This window comes from Eublepharis macularius, chromosome 15, assembly GCF_028583425.1.
Source record: "Eublepharis macularius isolate TG4126 chromosome 15, MPM_Emac_v1.0, whole genome shotgun sequence".
In the NCBI taxonomy this organism is placed as follows: domain Eukaryota; kingdom Metazoa; phylum Chordata; class Lepidosauria; order Squamata; family Eublepharidae; genus Eublepharis; species Eublepharis macularius.
This window is the reverse complement of record NC_072804.1, coordinates 23939823-23959780: the sequence shown is the minus strand read 5'-3', so window position 1 is coordinate 23959780 and position 19958 is coordinate 23939823. Positions and strand designations below refer to the sequence as shown.

Genomic DNA, 19958 nt, shown 5'->3' with positions numbered 1-19958 from the left:
ACTGTGTGGATGAGAGAATTATATTGTGAGTGAAGATCTGTGTGGAAAATTTGTCTTTGTGACTAAGTTCTATGAATACACATTTAAGAATATGTAACTATTTTTGAAAACCACCAAGCCTTATGAACCTATTCTGAAACCAATACACTTATCAATACTTTGCAACCATCATGCTTATGTACTTATAAATAAATTCTACTTCTGATTAAGCAAAACACCTGTTTCATCTGGAATATACAGTCCATTTTTTCCTCACAGCCATCTGGTGGCAGCGAAAACTATACAGGCTATTTTAGTGCCATGATAGGAGCTATAATATACAGGACACAAAAAGGAGGCAAAATGCCACGTGTATATTTGCAATGAATTAAATACTTTGTAAGACAAGGTTTTTCTCACTCAAAAATTATTTTATAGGTTATCTTCATTGGTCCCCCAAATTTTCCAGCTTTTTAGCTAGAAAAATTGGGAGGGGGCATCCTCAGAGGGGAAAATAGAAAATAACCATTTTGTTTTTGAATTTTTGGGGACCTTCACATCTCTACCTTCAACACATTAGAGAGGCGAAGAAATTAACTTCGGCCCATATCCATGAGGATTAATTCTTTAATCTCTCATTTTCAAGAAGAGTTTACAGTTCTTAGAAAAACATTTGTGCATAAAATAGCAGGGGAGACTTACATTATGCACCATGATAAACAGTAAACATATTCCAGTGCCTCACATTTTGAGCTTACATACATTGTTTTTTTTAATTTTCAAAATCGTATTTACTTTAAATTGACATTACCACTTTAGAACAATATAAAACAAATCAACAACAAACATAATAAATGTATCTCATAAGCATTAGAACAATATCTTAACATTAGCTTAGGGCAACCCAAAAAAGGATAAATGTTTAGGAGGATGTATATCATTGACAATTAAAAATTCAAAAAATGGAAACCATTTAGTTACAAAGTTAGTTTCTTTTGAACAAAGTTGTGATTGACTAATGAGTTCCGCGATTTTTTCTTGGATATAGAAATCCCATAGCTTAACTAACCAATTTTCAATAGAGGAGATTTTAGATGAATTCCAGTTGGACGCTAATACTGACTTAGCGGCCATCAAAAAGTTGCAGATTAATTCTTTCCTTATCTCAGGAACATCTACAGACTCCCATTGGTTTAAAAAGATTAGTTTTGGATCAAAGGGGATAAAATATCCAGTGATATCTTGTATATTTGTTAAAATTTCTTTCCAATATTTCTCAATGTATGGGCAAGCCCACTAGCAATGTGCAAACGTACCTACTCCACCACACCCTTTCCAGCAAAGTGGAGAACGCTTTGGATAAATCAGAGAGAGTTTTTGGGGGGTTAGGTAGCATCAATGTAGAATTTTGTAAGATTGGACTTTAGCAGAAATATTAGATTGTAGTAGATTGGAAGTCCAAATCGCTTTCCATTGTGCTACAGAGATAACTGAGTTACAATCGAGCTGCCAATTTTGTTGGCACTTTAGAGGTTTGGATTTGAGCGTGCTTAAGAGCAAATTATAAAATTTAGATATTAGTCCCTTTTGAGTCATGATCTTTTGATTTAAAATAATCTCCGAGTCTGTCAGAGGGGTGTTAATGATTCGTGCTATCTTGATGTGGTTCATCATGTGGGCTAATTGGAAATATGTAAACCACTGTAATTTGTGTTGTAGTTTTTCCTCTATTTCTAACTTGTTTAATATGCCTTTGGATGAGGAGATATCGATTAGCCAGGTTAAGTTGTTTTGTTGCCAAGTTTTTGCAAAGACTATAGAGTGACCAGGGAGAAACCAGTTTTGGCCCAAAAAAGATGAGTATCTTGATATGGTAGGTAAAATCTTTTTCCTGTGTTGGTTCCGATTTGTCAGCATATCCTTAAAGAATGGGTTATTAATCCTTCCTGTCAATTGATTTTCTTTACCATTCCAAATTAAGCTTTGAAGAGCTTACATACATCTTGACCTCTTTGCACTCACTAACTGGAATGCACCGTCCTATACAGAGTTGCTTCAAATTAACTTCAATGGACTTAGGAGGTTGTAACTCCGCTGATCAGGCTAGCCTGATCTCATCAGACCTCAAAAACTAAGCAGGGTCAGTCCTGCTTGGATAGGAGACCACCAAGGAAGTCCAGGGTTGCTACACGGACACAGGCGATGGCAAACTAAACAGGGTTAACATACCTGTAACTTATGTTCATCGAGTTCTTCTGTGCTGACACACATGGGACTGCGCAGGCGCAGGCCAGCCGCCGGAGAATTTTCTAGAGCTTCCATGGCTCCGAAGGGGCCGTTTGTCGCGCGCCTCAGCGACCGTTTTCCCGCCCAAACGGTCACGTGATCCTCCAGCGACCAACGGCCCCTTCCCTCAGTTCTCCCTTGCCGCCGCTTGACCAACACACTTCAGCCGTAACACCTTAAAAACACCAATATCCGTTACAGCCATCACAGTATTGTGCATTGGAGTTCACAGCGGGGTAGGAGGGAGGGTTGTGTGTCAGCACAGAAGAACTCGATGAACATAAGTTACAGGTATGTTAACCCTGTTTTCATCTTCGTTCTTCTGTGCCTCCACACATGGGAGTGTACCAAGCTTCACACAATAAGGAAGGCGGGGGTGAAGTCCAACACAATTTTATTAAGCAAACAAGATCAACAATAAATAGATATGCATATATACATCTATGTAAAAACACTGTGTAAGGACACATAAATATTCAATATTTACATATATACACACCCCCAGGTACATATATACACACTTTCACTCAAGGGTACCCAACAGGTACGCCAAGAAAGCCATTCCAAAACTCCCTCAGGAAAAAAGGGAGTGTAAGACAGCCTTGGCCACAGATACATCCTGCTCCGCATTGACATCAACGGCGTAATGCCTGACAAAGGTGTCTGCAGAGGACCATGTGGCTGCTTTACAAATGTTAACCAGGGGCACCCCCCTGAGGAGTGCCGAAGAGGATGCTTGGGACCGCGTGGAGTGGGCTCTGACATGAAGCGGGCAAGCCACCCCTGCCAGGGAATAGGCCTTGCTAATGGCCGACACAATCCACCTAGACAGGGTCTGCGAGGAAGCCCTGTTACCCCTGTCCTTGGCCCCAAAACATACAAACAGGTGAGGACTGGAGCGGAATCCCTTCGTCCTATCCAGGTAATAGGCTAGGGCCCTCTTCAAGTCTAGGGTATGGAGGGCCTTTTCCCCCTTAGAGGAGGGTTGAGGAAAGAAAGCAGGCAGTGAGATATCCTGCGAGAGGTGGAAGGCGGACACCACCTTGGGCAGGAACTCAAGGCAGGGACGCAGGACCACCTTGTTGGGATGAAACACAAGAAAGGGAGGGTCAGACCGCAGTGCAGACAGTTCACTGACCCTTCTGGCCGATGTGACGGCCACCAAGAATGCTACCTTGTAGGATAGCATATCCAAGGGGCATGTAGCCATCGGTTCAAATGGAGGCAACATGAGACGTGAGAGCACCAAGGACAGCGACCACTGAGGCACTGGCGCTGACACAGGTGGGTAAAGATTGTACATGCCCTTAAGGAATTGGCGGGATTGTGGGTGAGAAAACACTGTAGCACCCTCAACTCGGGTGTGAGCAGCTGATATCGCTGCCAGGTGGACCTTGAGGGAGGAAGCCTTCAAGCCCAGGCCACGCAAGTGGCACAAATACTCGAACACAACCCCCAAGGGACTGTTGTCAGGCACCACCCCTCTGGCAAGTGCCCAGAGCTCAAACCTGCGCCACTTGGCCGCATAAGCGCGCCTAGTGGATGGCCGACGAGCATTCAGGAGGACCCTCTGCACCTCGTCAGTAAAGCCTATCGGGGAGGAACGATCCGCCAAGCCGTTAGATGCAGCTTCCTGGGATCGTGGTGGACTAGGCTCCCGTTCAGGAGAAGGTCTTGCCGAGGGGGCAGACTCACATACGTCCGTTGGGACATCCGCAGGAGCTTCGGGAACCAAACCTGCCGTGGCCAGAAGGGGGCCACTAGGATGCAGTCCGTCCCGTCCTCCTCTATCTTGCACAGGACCCTGGGAATCAAGGGGAACGGAGGAAACATGTAGTGCAAGCCCTGCGTCCACGTAAACTGGAAGGCATCCCCAATAGAGAGGGGGTCGCTCCCTGCCCTGGAACAGAACGTGTGGGCCTTGGTGGTCGCCGCAGTGGCGAACACATCTATCACTGGATGACCCCACATCTGGAAGATCGGCCCAACGCACTCTACGTTCAGTTCCCACTCGTGTTCCAGTAAAGGGACCCTGCTGAGGGCATCTGCCCGGGCATTGTCCGACCCAGCCACGTGTATAGCACGGAGCGACACGCCGTTCTTGATAGCCCACTGCCAAATGAGTGTGGCTTCCCGGCACAGGGCCATGGACACTGTGCCCCCCTGCTGATTCACGTAGTACATGGCAGTCGTGTTGTCCGTCTGCACCAAGACCCGACGATTTCTCAGCAGTGCTGTAAGAGACACAAGTGCGAAACGAATGGCCCTTAGTTCAAGCACATTGATATGGAGGGTCTTTTCCCTGTCAGACCAGACATCTTGCACCGACACATCACCACAGTAAGCCCCCCATCCCAACAGAGAGGCATCAGTGGTAACCGTGATGTCATGGTGTTGATACCCGAAAGGGGTCCCTCTAAACAAGTTGTCGTCAGACAGCCACCAGTCCAAGGAGGAGAGGATGACCCTCGGGATAGAGAATTTGAGGGACGGAGGGTGCAGTAGAGCATCATACCTCCGCACAAACCAGTTCTGTAGAGGGCGCATACGCAGCCTAGCGAAAGGCACCACAGAGGTGGCCGCTGCCATATGCCCTAGTAAGCACTGGATAGTGCGCACAGACTGGAACCGGTTCCTTTTAAACACGCCCACTAGACCCTTTAGGGACCGAGCCCTCTCCAAGGGGAGCAGGGCCCTACCCTCCACAGAGTCTAACAGTGCACCAATGTAGGACACCTTGCAGTTGGGCACCAGTTTGGATTTCTCCAAGTTCACCAGGAGCCCCAGGCGTTGGCAAGTGCTAAGTACCAAGCCAATGTCCTGCACCAGCCTAGACTCTGATTCAGCCACGATGAGCCAGTCATCGAGGTACGGAAAGATGGTACAGCCTTCTTCCCGTAGGAAGGAAACCACAGGGGCTACACATTTAGTGAACACTCGTGGGGCAGTGGACAGGCCAAAGGGGAGCACCTTATACCGGAAAACCCTTTGCCGGTAAACAAAGCTCAGGTACTTCCTGTGCTCCTTCCGTATGCCCACGTGAAAGTATGCGTCTTTTAAGTCAAGAACCGCAAACCAATCCCCCTGTTTCAGCAAGGCGATCACAGCCGCCAACGTTACCATTTTGAATTTGGTCACCTTGAGGAAGGCATTAAGGCCCCTCAGATCCAAGATGGGACGTAAGCCCCCATCCTTCTTAGGGACCAGGAAGAACCTAGAGAAGAATCCCTTTACAGAGTCCTCATAGGGCAATTCTTCCACAGCACCTTTGGCCAAGAGCGACACGATCTCCGCATCCAGCTCGGCCATAGTGTTATTGACAGCTGTCAGGGGTGAACTGCATCTAGGCAGCTCAACGAACTCCAGCCCGTATCCCAGTTCAACAATAGTTAAGACCCATGAGTCAGATGTTATTGACTCCCACTCAGAGAGGAGTGGACTAAGTCTGTCCGAAAAGTTCGGGGATACGGCTGGCGTGACCCGTCAGTACTGCCTCCCGGTGCCCTGCTGATCCTTCTGCTGGGCCGGTTGTTGTGCCGGACGAGGCTTGAAGGGCCGACGCCTCCTCTGCTGTTGTGCGGGAGGGTAGGGCCGCTGTTGGTAGGCAGGATACTGCTGGTAGCCTGGCCGCTGTTGATGGTATCTGCCCTGGTAATGGTAAGGACCAGATCGGGGAGCGTACCGTGACCTGGAGGAGGGCTTATCCGCTGGAGCCAGGCCCAAAGACCGCGCCGTCTGCCGGTCCTCTTTCTTTTTCTTCAGGGTCTCGTCGGTCGCTTTGGAAAAGAGCGAGTCCCCCTCAAATGGCATGCTCTCCACTCTGGAACGCACCTCTTGGGACAGGGCCGTAGACCGCAACCAGGAGTGGCGCCTGAGGACCACCGCCGAAGCCATTCCTCTAGCAGCAGTGTCAGCAGCGTGGCTTCCAGCGTTCATCTGCTGCTTAGACAGCCTCACAGCCTCTGTCTGCAGAAGGGACACCACAGCCTTCTGCTCAGGAGGGAGGTCTCGCGTATAGGATGCCAACTTCTCCCAGAGGTACAGCTGGTACCCTGCCATGATGGTCTGATAGTTGGCAATCCTCAGACCTAGGGAAGAGACGATGTATTGGCGCCTGCCCATGGCATCCAGTTTCTTGCCCTCCTTATCAGCAGGTACCGAGGAGTGACCCGATCGCCTGGGGTTGAACTCCTCTGTGACCAAGGAGGAAGGTGGAGGGTGTTTCACCAGTGCCGGCCAGGTACCCTGCTTGATCTTGTAGAGCTGCTCAATCCTCTTGGATGTTGGAGGTTGATCGCAGGGCACCTGCCACACCTTCTCCACGATTTCCTCAAGACCCTCGAGCATGGGGAAGCCAACATATGCCGGGTTGTCTCCATAAATGCGCTTGAGGAGCTTGTCCTTGGTCTGGGGAACCGCCGAGGAGATGTCCATCTCGAGAGCCTTGGCCATCCTCGCCATCTGGTCGGCGTAGATGCGGAGGTCCTCGAATGGCGAGTCCGCAGATGGTACAAGCTCTTCAGCCGGCGATGGTTCGGACCAGGACTCCGACTGGTAGCCGCCAAAGCTCTCCACATCCTCCTCATCGGAACCGAGCTGGGATTCCGGAACCTGGTGCGGAGGGGGAGCCCACGTCGACCTCGATGTCGAAGGCCTCGGTTCCGACACGGAGAAGCCCGCAGGTGCCCCCTCCCATTGGCAACGGTATGGCGAGGGGAGGTAGGAAGCCTGCCGATGTCGGGACGCAGTGGACCGGACCGATCGGACACTGTCCCCAGACCGACGTCGCTCACGACCGGCAGCTGGTGGAGACGGACGGGCAGGCGACGGACGGCTCCGACGAGGAGACGGGCTCGGTTCCAGCCTCGGCGACCGAAGAGCAGGCGATGCTCGGATCCGACGGCGCGGGCTCGGCTCCGGTCCCGAAGAGAATTCTGCGGGCACCGTCTCGAAGGCCATCGGATCCGGCACCGGCACGGAGATGTCCTCTGGCTCCGGGGAATCCAGATGAGGGGAAGGCGTGTGAGGAAGCACGATGACCTCTTCCTGGGGAGCGGGATGCGGCGACCGGTGATGTTTGGTCTTCTTCTTCTTCTTCGCCGGTTCCGAAGAAGACCTCGGAACCGACGCGCTCCTCGCCTTCGAAGGGGACCTCGGCCTCGATCTCTTAGATTTTACCGGAATCGACCCGGTCGTCGGTTCCGATCGGGGACTCGGTGGACGGATCCTCAGTTCCGATGTCGGTCTCGGATCCGACCTGGTGGAAGATGCGCTACGGGGCGGCCGCACCGGTCCCTGCGCTGGAGAGGCCGCTCTCGACGCCGAGGCACTCGGGGGACGCGATTTCGACCCCGACCTCGCGGAGGCCACTGAGCCAGCTCCGGAATGCCGTTCGGCAGAGGGGCTAGGGCCGGCCTTGGAGGAGGGCAACGGGGCGCCTCCGGACATGACCTTCTGCCACAGGGAGGAGTTAAGACGGGCCTTGCGCTCCTGTCGGGCCTTGCTGGTGAAGCCCTGGCAAATCTTACAGGCCGTTACATTATGGGTCTCCCCCAAACAGAACAGGCACAGTTCATGGCCATCGGTCTTGGCCATTTTAGTGTGGCATTGGAGGCAATGCTTGAAGAGAGCCTTTGAGGCCATCTTCAGGGGCACGCAAAAGGAAGGTCAACAAACAGTCCGAGTCAAATTACCGAGTCCACAACAAGGTCCAAACGAGATCCGAAGAATAGTCGAGGTCACGAAGTCCGAAGTCAAAAGCCAAGCAATCAGTCAGAATAAAGCACGAAGCACAAAAGCACAGAGCAACGAAGCTCACGTTCTCTCCAAGCGGCGGCAAGAAGAGAACTGAGGGAAGGGGCCGTTGGTCGCTGGAGGATCACGTGACCGTTTGGGCGGGAAAACGGTCGCTGAGGCGCGCGACAAACGGCCCCTTCGGAGCCATGGAAGCTCTAGAAAATTCTCCGGCGGCTGGCCTGCGCCTGCGCAGTCCCATGTGTGGAGGCACAGAAGAACGAAGATGAACCTCCGTTCTTCTCTTGCCCTGGAAACCCTACGGAGCTGTGACTTCACAGCACCTTACACACAATTCTGCTTAGGGTACCACTGTTTCTTTGTAGTATGGAAGAACCAGGGTTATTTTCCTATGGAAAAGGGGATACTCCTGTACCTTCCAAGAAAGTTTCTAACACATATTTCATACTGGACATTTGTTAGCTCTGTAGGGCTAGAAGTAAAACAAGGCAAAATAAATCCCCCCAAGTGCAGTAGAAACTCAATCAGAACATATCCTATGAAGGGATACAAGGAAGAGTCTATAGATCAGTAACACTCACTAAATGGCTCAAAAGTGGCTCTATGACATGCCACCTGCAGCTCTTCTGAGCACCATTTACCAACTCGGCACCTGCCCTATGTTCCAAGAAAGTGGGGAGGATTGTGGTTGGCAGGTGGTTCTCACTTCATACAGAGAGAGGTTTTAACCATCCCATCTCTTGCGACACAAGAGCTGAACTTGCAGGATACTTTTAACACAGGGAGATAATAAAGAGTTATGGAGAACCTGAAAACTTGCACAATGTTTTGTGTCACAAATCTGACTTCCCTCTCACTCAAGATACACAGATCGCCTTGTGTATCTGGAGTGTAAGTTTCAACAGTGGTGTGGAGAGACAACCCTATAGCAAGAGCTAGCATGGTATAGGGTGCTGGACTAGGATCTGGGATACCCAAGTATGAATCGCTACTCTGCCATGGAAACTTGCCAGGTAACCTTGGGCCAGCCATACACACTCAGCCTATCTACCTCAAAGAACTGCTGTGAGGATAAAACAGAGGAGAGGAGAATGATGTAAGCCACTCTGAGTCCCCACTGGAGAAGTATAAATGAAGCAAATAAATAAATAATACATGCTCAGATGTACTCTGGTAATTAAAAGAGTTATAGTTATATATTTAGTATTAACATGTCTGTGGGTGGTGCACATGACATACCACAGTAATCTGTCTTATCTGGTTGATGGTAATAGCCAACGTGGCTCTCTGTAAGCAAGCCATGGAGCGAGTGTCAGTGTTACAGACATTAAGAAAAAACGGGCAACAAGCAGGACCCGGAGGAGCATTAGTCAGCCAAGAGTCAGAAAAACTTCCAGAATGGAGAAGTATAGACCACAAGGAAGCACAAAGAAAAAGAACCCTGAGAAAGAAATACGTGCACAGCAGAGGAGAAATACCAGAATAGTTCTTACACAGGCAGAGATGAGAAAGCACAGATAAGGCATCTGGATTGCATGGGGCCAGGGGAGAGGTCTCCCACCTTTAGGCTGACTCACCAGCAGGAGAGGACAGAGTCTCTTTCCTTTCCAGTAACTTCACCACATGTCACAATTAGACAGGGCGTGAAAAATAAAATACCATATGCAGTTTGGTCTTGCAAATTCTACACAGAACTGGACTTATTACATGACACTGACATCTGGCAAAATTAGCCAGGGAATTAATTACAAAATATCCACATAGTAAGCTTTAAGTAAGAGATACTAAAATAGCCCATCTCCCCCCCCCCCCTTCATAATAAAGTCCTTTCATAGCAACTTCAAGCATAACAGGGTTTTTTTTGCAGGCACACTGCACAACCATCATAGAAAATTTCAGACTAAAACTGAAAACTGTGAACCAATCTAGATCTTACATGCTCCTGCATGCTAACTTTCCTCCCCTTTTAAAAATACATACAAAAGAACCAGAAGCAGCTACACAGGGCTGCAGTTTTTAAATCTGTCAGATCCCCCCTGCTCCAGGTCAGAGTCTGGGGCTGCGGCACTCTCCGGCACCCCCTTTTCTTAGTCCAGCACAGTGTATGCTTTAGAATCTGGAGAGAAGGGGGGGGCGGTACTGCAGCACCCTGATCTCCCTCTATTTCCTCTGCCAACTGCCTCTCCCAAAGCTCTTTGGCAGTAGTCTAGGCCTTCCTATCTGCCTCTCCCTGGGCTGGAGACTGTTGGAAGGGGCTGACCTCGGACCCTCTAATGGCCTGTCTTCAGGGGTGGGCCCAAGGTGAGTACAGGGAATATGAATCAATGGCCTCCCTGGCTGGACCTTTCTTTCTCCTGCCCCACTCTCCTCAGAGGTTTTAAGAGGCCCAGGAGGCCCCAGCTGTTGCTGGCCGCCTCCTCTGGTCTCTTCCCAGGTGCTGCCTGAGGCCTTCCCCTCTTCTGAGGTATATATTAAGCTTGCAAGGCTTTGAGGCTGCTGCTGGTGCACCTCTAGCCTGGCCTTGCCCTAGCTTGTTTCCTCACAGCCCATAGCTGAGCTGCCTGCCTCAGTGGTGCCTGGGTAAGGCAGTCCCCTGCCAGAGGCTCCTCTGGAGTAGGTGAGTGTAGGGATGGGGCCACACACACCCCCGACAGAAATATTCACCAGTGATGCTTTTCTATCCATGGGGAGGCCAAGCTAGGGAGAAAAACAGTTAGAGGAGAAGGAGTTAAGAAGCATCCCTTCCCCCATTTTGCCTCCACGGCTCAGTTTTCAAAGGTTTTTTCTTGCAATTTTTTTGTTTGTTTGCATCTGAGGTCATATCCTGTCCAGCTTCAGCCTATGAAGGCTGCAAGAAGAAATATCAAAGGCAACTAGCACCTGAAGTTTGCACTTGTAAAGATCCCACAGTAGCAATTCTATAAATAAACTCAGTTCTGAAAGTATTGATATTATTAACATTCACTCTAAAATGACTTGTTTAAACATAACGAGGAATGTCCCTCTCTCTTTAAAAATTATTGGTTCAGTGACAAACTCAAAACAGTATTTGGAAGTCATCTTCACAACTGTTACAGTAAAATGTTCAATGAACACCATAACTCTGTAGCAGGGCTTTTTTTCTGGGAAAAGAGGTGGTGGAACTCAGGACCGCACAATGACATCACTTTGGGTCAGCTGGAACAAGGGGGGAGTTTTTTAAAGTTTAAATCGCCCTTGGCAAAAATGGTCACATGGCTGGTGGCCCCGCCCCCTGATCTCCAGACAGAGGGGAGTTCAGATTGCCCTCCGTGCTAAACTCCCCTCTGTCTGGAGATCAGGGGGTGTGGCCACCGGCCATGTGACCATTTTCAAGAGGTGCTGGAACCCCATTCCACCGCGTTCCCATTGAAAAAAAGCCCTGACTCTATGGCAGGGACTGTCTCATCATAGGGTTTTCAAGGTATGAGATGATCAAAAATGGTCTACCACTGCCTTCTTCTGTGCAGTACTAACTAGGGTTAGCCGAAGTATCAAGCCTGAATTGTCCCTAGAAGTTAAAATGACGAAACTGATGTGACCAAAGCAACATCATGAGAAGACAAGACTCACTGGTAAAGACAATAATGCTAGTAAAAGTTGAAGGCAGTGGGAAAAGAGGAAAACCCAACATGATACAGATTGATTCAATAAAGGAAGCCACAGTCTTCAGTTTGCAAGATCTGAAAAAGGCTGTTTACGACAGGACATTTTGGAGGTCATTAATTCATATGGTTGCCATTAGTCAGAAGCAACCTGATGGCACAAAACATATACATATAGGCAGCAACGGCACACCAGTCCCTTTTGCTTGGCACCCAGGGCCAGATCTCCACCCAGGCAACTGAGGCACTGGCAGCATTCCTGGGGCCAGAGGAGCAGGAGAAGTTAACAGGTTTGGCTTATGCTCGTCAGAGCCTCCCAGACCTGCATAGCCCCTGGCCAAGTCCAAGGTGAATCCCCAAGACGCTGGCAGTGCTACTGGGGCTTGGCTTGCTCCAAACGCGTCTAGCCAAGTGCAGACCTCATCCTTCCCACCATTTTGTTAGCCAGAATGTCAACATCTTCACAGGTAGATGCTGCACTTTTTTCAGGACTTTGGACAAAAATGTTGCCTACCCCTGCTCTAGACAAGTCAGATTTTTTAACCAGAGTAAATATAAACAGGGCTCTGTCTAAATGTGTGTGTGGGGGACTATATTTTTATTATAAAATGATATGCTGTACCCAAGCCAACCAGCGAATTCTAAAGAGCCAAGGAATAGTCACATGTTTTGTTTGGAAAGCACTACTACCATCTGAAAACCCAAGGAAAAAGAACTTTTAATAGCAAAAAGAATTAAACATTTATTCACTTCTTTACAGATTATATTACAAATTACAGTCAACCAAGCTTTTAGCATAAACTGACATTCCTGTCGAGTCCCTCAAATGAAGGGCCAGCTACTATAGCAGAGAGCAGCACAAAGCACTTCTTACCCCTCTTCATTCTCCAGCAGCAATTCCCAGGATTGGGATACTCCTAGAGGATGAAAAGCGTCTTCCGGGTGGGCGGGCAGGATGCAGTCATGTTCAGACCGTAGCTAATACTGAATTGTTGTACACGTGAGAGGTCTGCATGAAGCCAGTATGAATGGTATGACACTCTACATATCACATGTATATGTTAAAACTTGCTAAAACATCTCAAGGTACAGATGATAGTACAGTGCAATGACCATCATCTGTACCTTGAGATGTTTTAGTAAGTTTTAGCATATACATGTAGCCTGCCATTCAGGCCTTATGTTTTAAACTTGTTTTTAATCTACATTTGTGCACATTTATAATAAATATTTTCTAATATAATTTTAGGTTGTTACTTAACCCCTCTATTTTGTTCCCCTGCTTGTTTCGGTTGAGTTTGTGGGGACTTTCCTCCACACCCCCTTTTTCTTCCTTGTTGTTACTCTACATACCACCACATGTTCCAACACCTGCTAACCCTCAAGTGGACTCAGACCTGTACTGCCATTTCTCCCACTGCTTGAAGGGGTGGGGGGTACACCCAGGCCTGCACTACTGTCTGCAAGGCCAGACTCCTCCTCAAATCTTGGGGTGTAAGACTGATACCCAACTGAGTCTATGGTTTGATTTGACATCATGTACAAACCAAAGAATACTTAATAAATATGATATGCAGAATCTTGGAACAAATGGAATAAGGAGTTGGATCATCCAGTTTTTCCAAAGCACTGGGATAAGGTCTTAAATGCTATACCAGTTACTTCTATGGATCTTAAGATGCAACTTATTCAGCACAAAAATTATGCATAGGGTTTATTGTACCCCACAGCAACTTTATAGTTAAGGACTTAGTACAGTGATTAATTGCTGGTGCTGTAGTTTACAGGGCATCTCTCTTAAGTGTACGCTCTGGCTATGAAGAGTCATTTGACCTTTTGGGGATGAAATTATTATTACTCCTGTTAATTTTGTATTAGAATACCCATTGATCTTTAAGGATACTATAGCTAACTAACTTCTATTACAACATTGGAGAGATATATGCCCACCTCCCATAATTCAATGGATGGAGAACCTTACAACTTTATCTATATTCAAACATAAGGCACAGAGACAATAATTGCATATAGACTTATTTTTTAGATATTTAGAAACCTTTTATGGATGCTTATGTATATGTTTCTCACTATTGTCATATTTTGTCTATTATGTATGAGGCTTTAGTTTTCAGCTCAAACTTTTACATCTGTAGCTTGGCCCAATGTAACACACTTTCTTTTCCCTTGATCTCAACATCCCCAGTTTGTGTGGAACTCTCCTAGCCTGAAAATTTCAAAATCCCAAGAATGCCTGAATGCTGGAATTTTACCTCATACATTTTATTTTACTTCACTTATTATCCACCTTTCTCATGGAGACACAACAAATAAGAGCCAACTAGCTCTACCACATTACATAGCTATAAATCTTGCAAGTATGTCATGACACACTAAACTAACTTCACTCAATCCTTGAGGGGTGGAAGAATAACCTAAATATTTTACACACACCAATCAGTCCTCCTCCACCAAAAGTGCATGTAATACATTTTCTGTGTTAGTATGAAAGTGGTCCAGTATCATTCGGTTAATGCCAGATAGCCACTGGAAAGAAAGTAGGAAAACCACTAGGAAAAGGTCGCACTGTTATTGACATGGGAGCATAAGAGGGCAAAGGAAGGAAACAGCCAAACCCTGCATAAGCCCAATTTGACAAAGGACAAATGCTTATTTAACTCCTTTTCAGAGATGAACAGAATGAGTGCACTAACTAAGATAAATGGGGAAGTACACCCTCTAGAACCCTTGGCCAAGTTCGTTCCGTGGTTTTCTGGAGAACACCATCTTGCTCCCAATACCAAGGAACACAGGAAAAGATTTTAACGAAATGCAATGCCCAGTGCCAGGTGTGGCCATTTGAAGTGATCGGTCAATTTTGAATTTGGATCAGTTATATGCAAGTCACCCTACTTGATAATCTGTATTTGTCACTGGCACGTTTTCCTAGGGTAACTTGATTTCCTGGCAATGGTCTTTATCCCAAGGTGTACTTTACTCTGATCACACCGATATACCTCTAGGCAGGCTTTCCATACTTAGTTCTTTGCAGTTATCATTGTCAATGGAATCTATAGGAACAGAGTCATCTGTTTTCTACCAGAAGCAGCTGCAGTATGTCTCTGACATGCACTTTGACATAAGGATTCCATGGCCTAAGATTTAGTTCTTCTAATATCATATCTCAGTACACTCATGCCAAAATTTGTTTGGAATCCTAGAGTATAGCAGGAAAACAAATCAAAAGCACCACTTGCAGGGTATGTCTTGGCTTCTTGATTCACTAGATGTCACACACTCTCTTTGGGTTACTTAATCCAGTGCCTCATACACACTACCACTCCTCCTTCATTCAAGAACAACTGTCCATCTTCAAATACTGTAAAATCAATTAGTTACCAAATGCAAGATGATTCTGAGACCAGAGACCTAACATGAAAGTTCTTCCACTGTGTATTTATTTGGAAGTTCAAGCACCGGAGTTCAGCAAGAGGAGGATTGCGTTGACAGTGAACGCACTTGAGTGTGATGACATCTTTGTCTCCAACATGAAACCTGAATGTCACAACTGCATTTCCTCACCACAGGCTTCACCACATCACGGGATTTAGATTTTCAGCTTCATGGACCCAGTGGGATGATACGTCCCAAGAAACTAACCACACACCCCACCCATCAGTTTTTCAGTCATCACTTTGATCTTTCACATTGTCTGGGATGCTAGAATATTTTGTCTTCCTCTGTGTAATACAGTCAAGATCAAGCCTACAGTAAATATATGACTGAAAAACAATGCAAGGGTTGAAGGAATTTCTTTGGGTACCAGATCTCGCACTGGAAACTCAAAAACATGCCAACGTTTCCGAAATGGCAACAACAACAAAATTCAGAAACAGACGGCAAAAACACATGCAAAGAAAAGGGATGGACAGGACACAGATGTAGACCAAAAGGAAAAATGAGAGAAAAGATGTAGGTGAAAAAGGGGAAAGATGTGATGCAATCTCACTCACCTAAGGTATTCTGTAGTGGACTTCTTTTTTATAGAGATGTCCTTCCTCAAGCTCTGCACACAGGTCCCATGCTCAAAGTGTTGCTGTTGTGGGTTTTTCTCAGTTATTACGGTGGACAGCAAGAGATGGAAAGATCAGCGATGGCTTGCCAGATCCTTAAACTAGTAATTCCTCTCTTTCCTCTGATAAAGGAGCTACTTAGAAGATATCACTCCAGGTTTCCCCACCTGTTGCCTTCTCCTCTTCTTCTGTACCTAGAGGTTATTCTCTTATGTGCTGGGCACCACCGCTTTCAACGGGAAATTTGGGGGAGCAACCTGTCTTTTTCACGTTCACAAAGGGGTATTATTTCCTGCTGTGGGCTTCTCCTGGAGGTTTTCTTCTTCCTTCTTTTGGGCCCCCTGGGCAATGAATTCTCCCCCTTGATACCAGAAAACTAAGTGGGGAGTTCCTCTAGAGGGAGAAATTTACCTGACTGGGATTTGAAGGTATTTATAGTCTCCCCGGTACTAGCAAGTCCACCGGCAATCCACTACTCTCCTTGCAGGCTACCGGGTTGGTGCCAAGTAGTTAGGAGAGTGGTTTTCCCCTCCCAACTGATGGCGAGGGATGGGTAGGTGCTTCTCGCCTCCGAAGTGGCCGCTGGAACCTCCCTTTGCTCCAAGGTTCCTAGCCCATTCTCCGGAGGGGCCTTCAATTCGAGACCAAACGGGTGACGGGGCTGTCGGGCCAGCCACGCCGGCTACGCGGGGCCTAGCGGGGCAGCCGTGCCCTTGGCCCTGCCTCGCAGCCTCGGCCGAGACGGGAGGGCCACAGGCCCCCCACCCGCCGCGTGAGAGGAGGGCGGATCCGGCCCGGCGGGGGCAGCGCACTGCGGACCTTCCTTCCCGGGGGTGGGCGCGGAGCTCGCCTGCCTGCTTCCCCCTCAGGCCCGTCCTGCTCCTGCTCCTCCCGGGCAGCTGCCACTAGAGGCCGCGGCGCTTCCTGGGCCTGGGCCCTCTCCCGAGCCGCGCCGCCGGCCAGCCGCTGCCCCCCGCTCCCGGCCCTCGGCTCCTGCCCAGAGAGGCCGACGAACTCCTGCGAGGCGGCGGGCGGGGGTATCGCCCGGCGGAGGGCACTCGACAGGCCCCGCCGCTGCTCCTGCTGCTCCTGCGGGCGCTCCAGGCTGCGGCTCCACTGCAGGCCGCGGCTCCTCCCCGGCCTCCGCTCCGCCTCTCCCGGCACCCTCCCCGCCGCACCGCCCCCGCATTAAGGTGGCTCCCAAGCCCAGGAAGCGCCCTCCGCCCCGGCCTCGGGGCAGGCAGGAGAGGGGCCGGGCTCGCCCCTCTCCCGCGGCGCTTGGCTCCGCCGCCCGAGCAGCAGCTCCGCGTTTGTGCCCCGCATTGGGGCGCCTTGGTTTTTGCGGGGAAGGGAGCGAGGCCTCACGGAGCCTACGGGCCGGCCTTCACCGCCCGCCCCGAGTAAGCGGCAGGGCTGGCCGGAACTCTCTTCCAGGCTAGACGGCACCTCCACCCCACCCCTCCGTGGCGGGGAAAAGCATTGTTGTCAGTAATTGAACATAGAGCCAGAGGAGTTAGCCGTGTTGCAAAAGAGTAAAAAGTCCAGTAGCACCTTTAAGACTAGCCCACTTTATTGTAGCATAGGCTTTCGAGAGCCACAGCTCTGTGGTTCTCGAAAGTTTATGCTACAGTAAAGTGGGTTAGTCTTAAAGGTGCTACTGGACTTTTTTAGTAATTGAACAGACTTGAGTATTGATGCAAGGCCTAAACCTGCAAGATCACATGTACTTGTTTCATATAATAAGGAAGGGCATTAACTTCACTGGGGCTACTGTCAATGTGTAAAGTATGCACATACATTTTGCAGGTTGAAGCAATTTAGTTGAGTTCATTTATCAGTTTAGCATAAGCTTTCGAGAACCACAGAGAGCCAGTTTGGTGTAGTGGTTAATTGGAGAGCCGGGTTTGATTCCCCACTCCTCCACTTGAAGCCAGTTGGGTGAACTTGGGCTAGTCACAGCTCTCTCAGAGCTCTCTCAGGCCCACCCGCCTCACAGGGTGTTTGTTGTGGGGATAATGGCATACTTTGTAAACTGCTATGAGTGGGCATTAAGTTGTCCTGCAGGGCAGTATATAAATTGAATGTTATTATTGTTATTAATTAAATAACAACAGTGGCAGCATGGCAAACACAACTCTGCCGCTTGTAAGAGAGGAGCTTCCTCAGGTAGGACTGTACTGGTTGCCATCAAGATTCTTGGGACCAAGAGCACCTTAAAGACCAACTAGACTTCGAATGGGCGTAAGTCTGACATCAGACATCATAACATTCAAAAACCAGTGGGGGGACATTTTAACCTTCCAGGACATTCAGTTGCTGACCTAAAAGTAGCAGTTATCCCACAGAAGAATTTCCAAGGGAGATTAGAAAGACTGAATTGCAACTGATAACGAAACTGAAGCCAATGCATCCACCAGGACTAAATTGAGACATTGTCTTCCTGTCTTATTACTAATGCTAATTTCTCCGCACCCACTTACTACTCTGCATACCCCACCCTATTCAATCATGCCAGCCATTGTCATTCACCAGCTATTATCATTCATTCGGCTTCTGCAATCACTCCACTCTCCAAGATACAAGGACAGATGGACTCACATTCCAGCTGTATCTGAAGAAGTGGGCTGTGGCTCACAAAAAGCTCCTACCCTACCACAAATTTTGTTAGTCTCATAGGTGCTACTGGACTCTTGCTCTTTTCTACTGCTACAGACAGACTAACATGGCTACCCATCTGATTTCTAATGCATGGGAGTTCTGACTCAAAAGCTCACACCTTGGGAATCTAGTTGGTCTTTAAGGTGCTATTGGACTTGAATCTTGCTCATCAACTGCAGACCCACATGGCTATCCACACTAAAAGTGTGATGGCCGCACTGCCTTGGAAAACCTAAACGCCAGCAGTGTGGTGTAGCCTTACTGCTGTGGTTTGTCGTCATAGCCCTGAAACCAGCTTCTCTATTGTTCCAATAAACAGCAAACACTGCTGCCATTTGGAACCCATGCTCTTCTAGCTTGCCATCTATAAAAAATAGCAAATGTTCAGGAACTGCAAAACTCTGTTCTTTACAGGATCTGAATTTAAGTTTTCCATTCTGAGACTGGCAAATACAACTGTAGGATGCCTTCTAACAACATCATTCACTAGTACACCTTGTTATCTAATACAGCATCATCAATTGTTAACATTTGCTTGGTCTATATGCCACTTGAAGGGCTGCAGCTCAGTGACAGAGCATCTGGGCCCCAGGTTTAACCCCCCCCCTCCCCGGCACCTGCAGCTTTAAAAAAGAAGACTGGACAGTAGGTATGCAAAAAACCTCCATCTGCAACCTTGGAGAGCCGCTTCCCGTCTGAGTAAGGAATATTGACCTTGACGGACAAGGGTCTGATTCAGTAGATGGCAGCTTCATGTGAGACTGGTTTCTTTGCAGTGTTAGGCTTTCACATCTAATTGTGTACAGTCAGCTTCAAAAGAAGGTTAGATTCATGGAGGAGAGGTCCACCAACGGCCATGGTGACTAAAGAGAACCTCCATGTGCAGAGGTAATGCTAGAAGGCAACAGGAGGCAAAGACCTCAGCTTCTGTGCTCTGTTTGCTAGCCCTCCCAAGCAACTGATTGGCCACCATGGGAAACAGGATGCTGGAAACAAAAGACAGCCAGTGAAAACAGAGTGGAGGCAAAGTTGTCAATGAATGTAGAGACTGTACAAGGAGAGAGAGGGTTAGGGGAAATCAGGCATCCAATCTTAGACAAGCTGGTATTCACTGGAGAAAGCTCAGAGGAGAAGACCTGGGTGCCAAGCACTGTTAATCTAGATAGCATCATCATCATTCATTCTGTTTATACGGCCATAGGTTTTAAGCATAATTTAATACAGTTAAAATCAAGTACAAATATGGAATTACTAAATAACAATAGCTGAAAAGTACAAGATCTATAAAGCACTGTATACAAGAGGGCCAAGGATAGATCCCTGCGGGGGGGGGGCGGGGGGAAGGAGTGAGAAAAAGCAGAGGAAGCTTTGAATGCGGCAAGGAAAGAACCAGTCGAGATGGCGTCCCAGAACCTGTAGGACCCAAACAGAAGGCAGTGACCTGCTGGGCTAAAGTCAAGAAGGCAGAGAGGGCCAAGCAGAGCCCTTGGAGCTTGGCAGTGAGAAGAAAAGCCGAGTAGGGGCGAGAGAGAGAGCAGAGATGGGGAATCAGCTGCAGGCCGCAAGCAAAAGGAAGAAGAAAGGTGGC

The 19958-nt window shown here is 48.3% G+C and overlaps 1 protein-coding gene across 1 annotated transcript in view; it reads right to left on the bottom strand.

Moving 5' to 3' along the window:
• FOXJ2 (forkhead box J2) overlaps positions 1-16816 on the bottom strand; it is a 48566-nt gene extending 31750 nt beyond the window's left edge. Inside the window, exon 1 of the mRNA XM_054999279.1 lies at positions 15653-16816. The gene's annotated coding sequence lies outside the window, so the exon portion shown is untranslated. The remainder of the gene's footprint in view (positions 1-15652) is intronic.
• Between the last annotated feature and the right edge of the window lie 3142 nt (positions 16817-19958).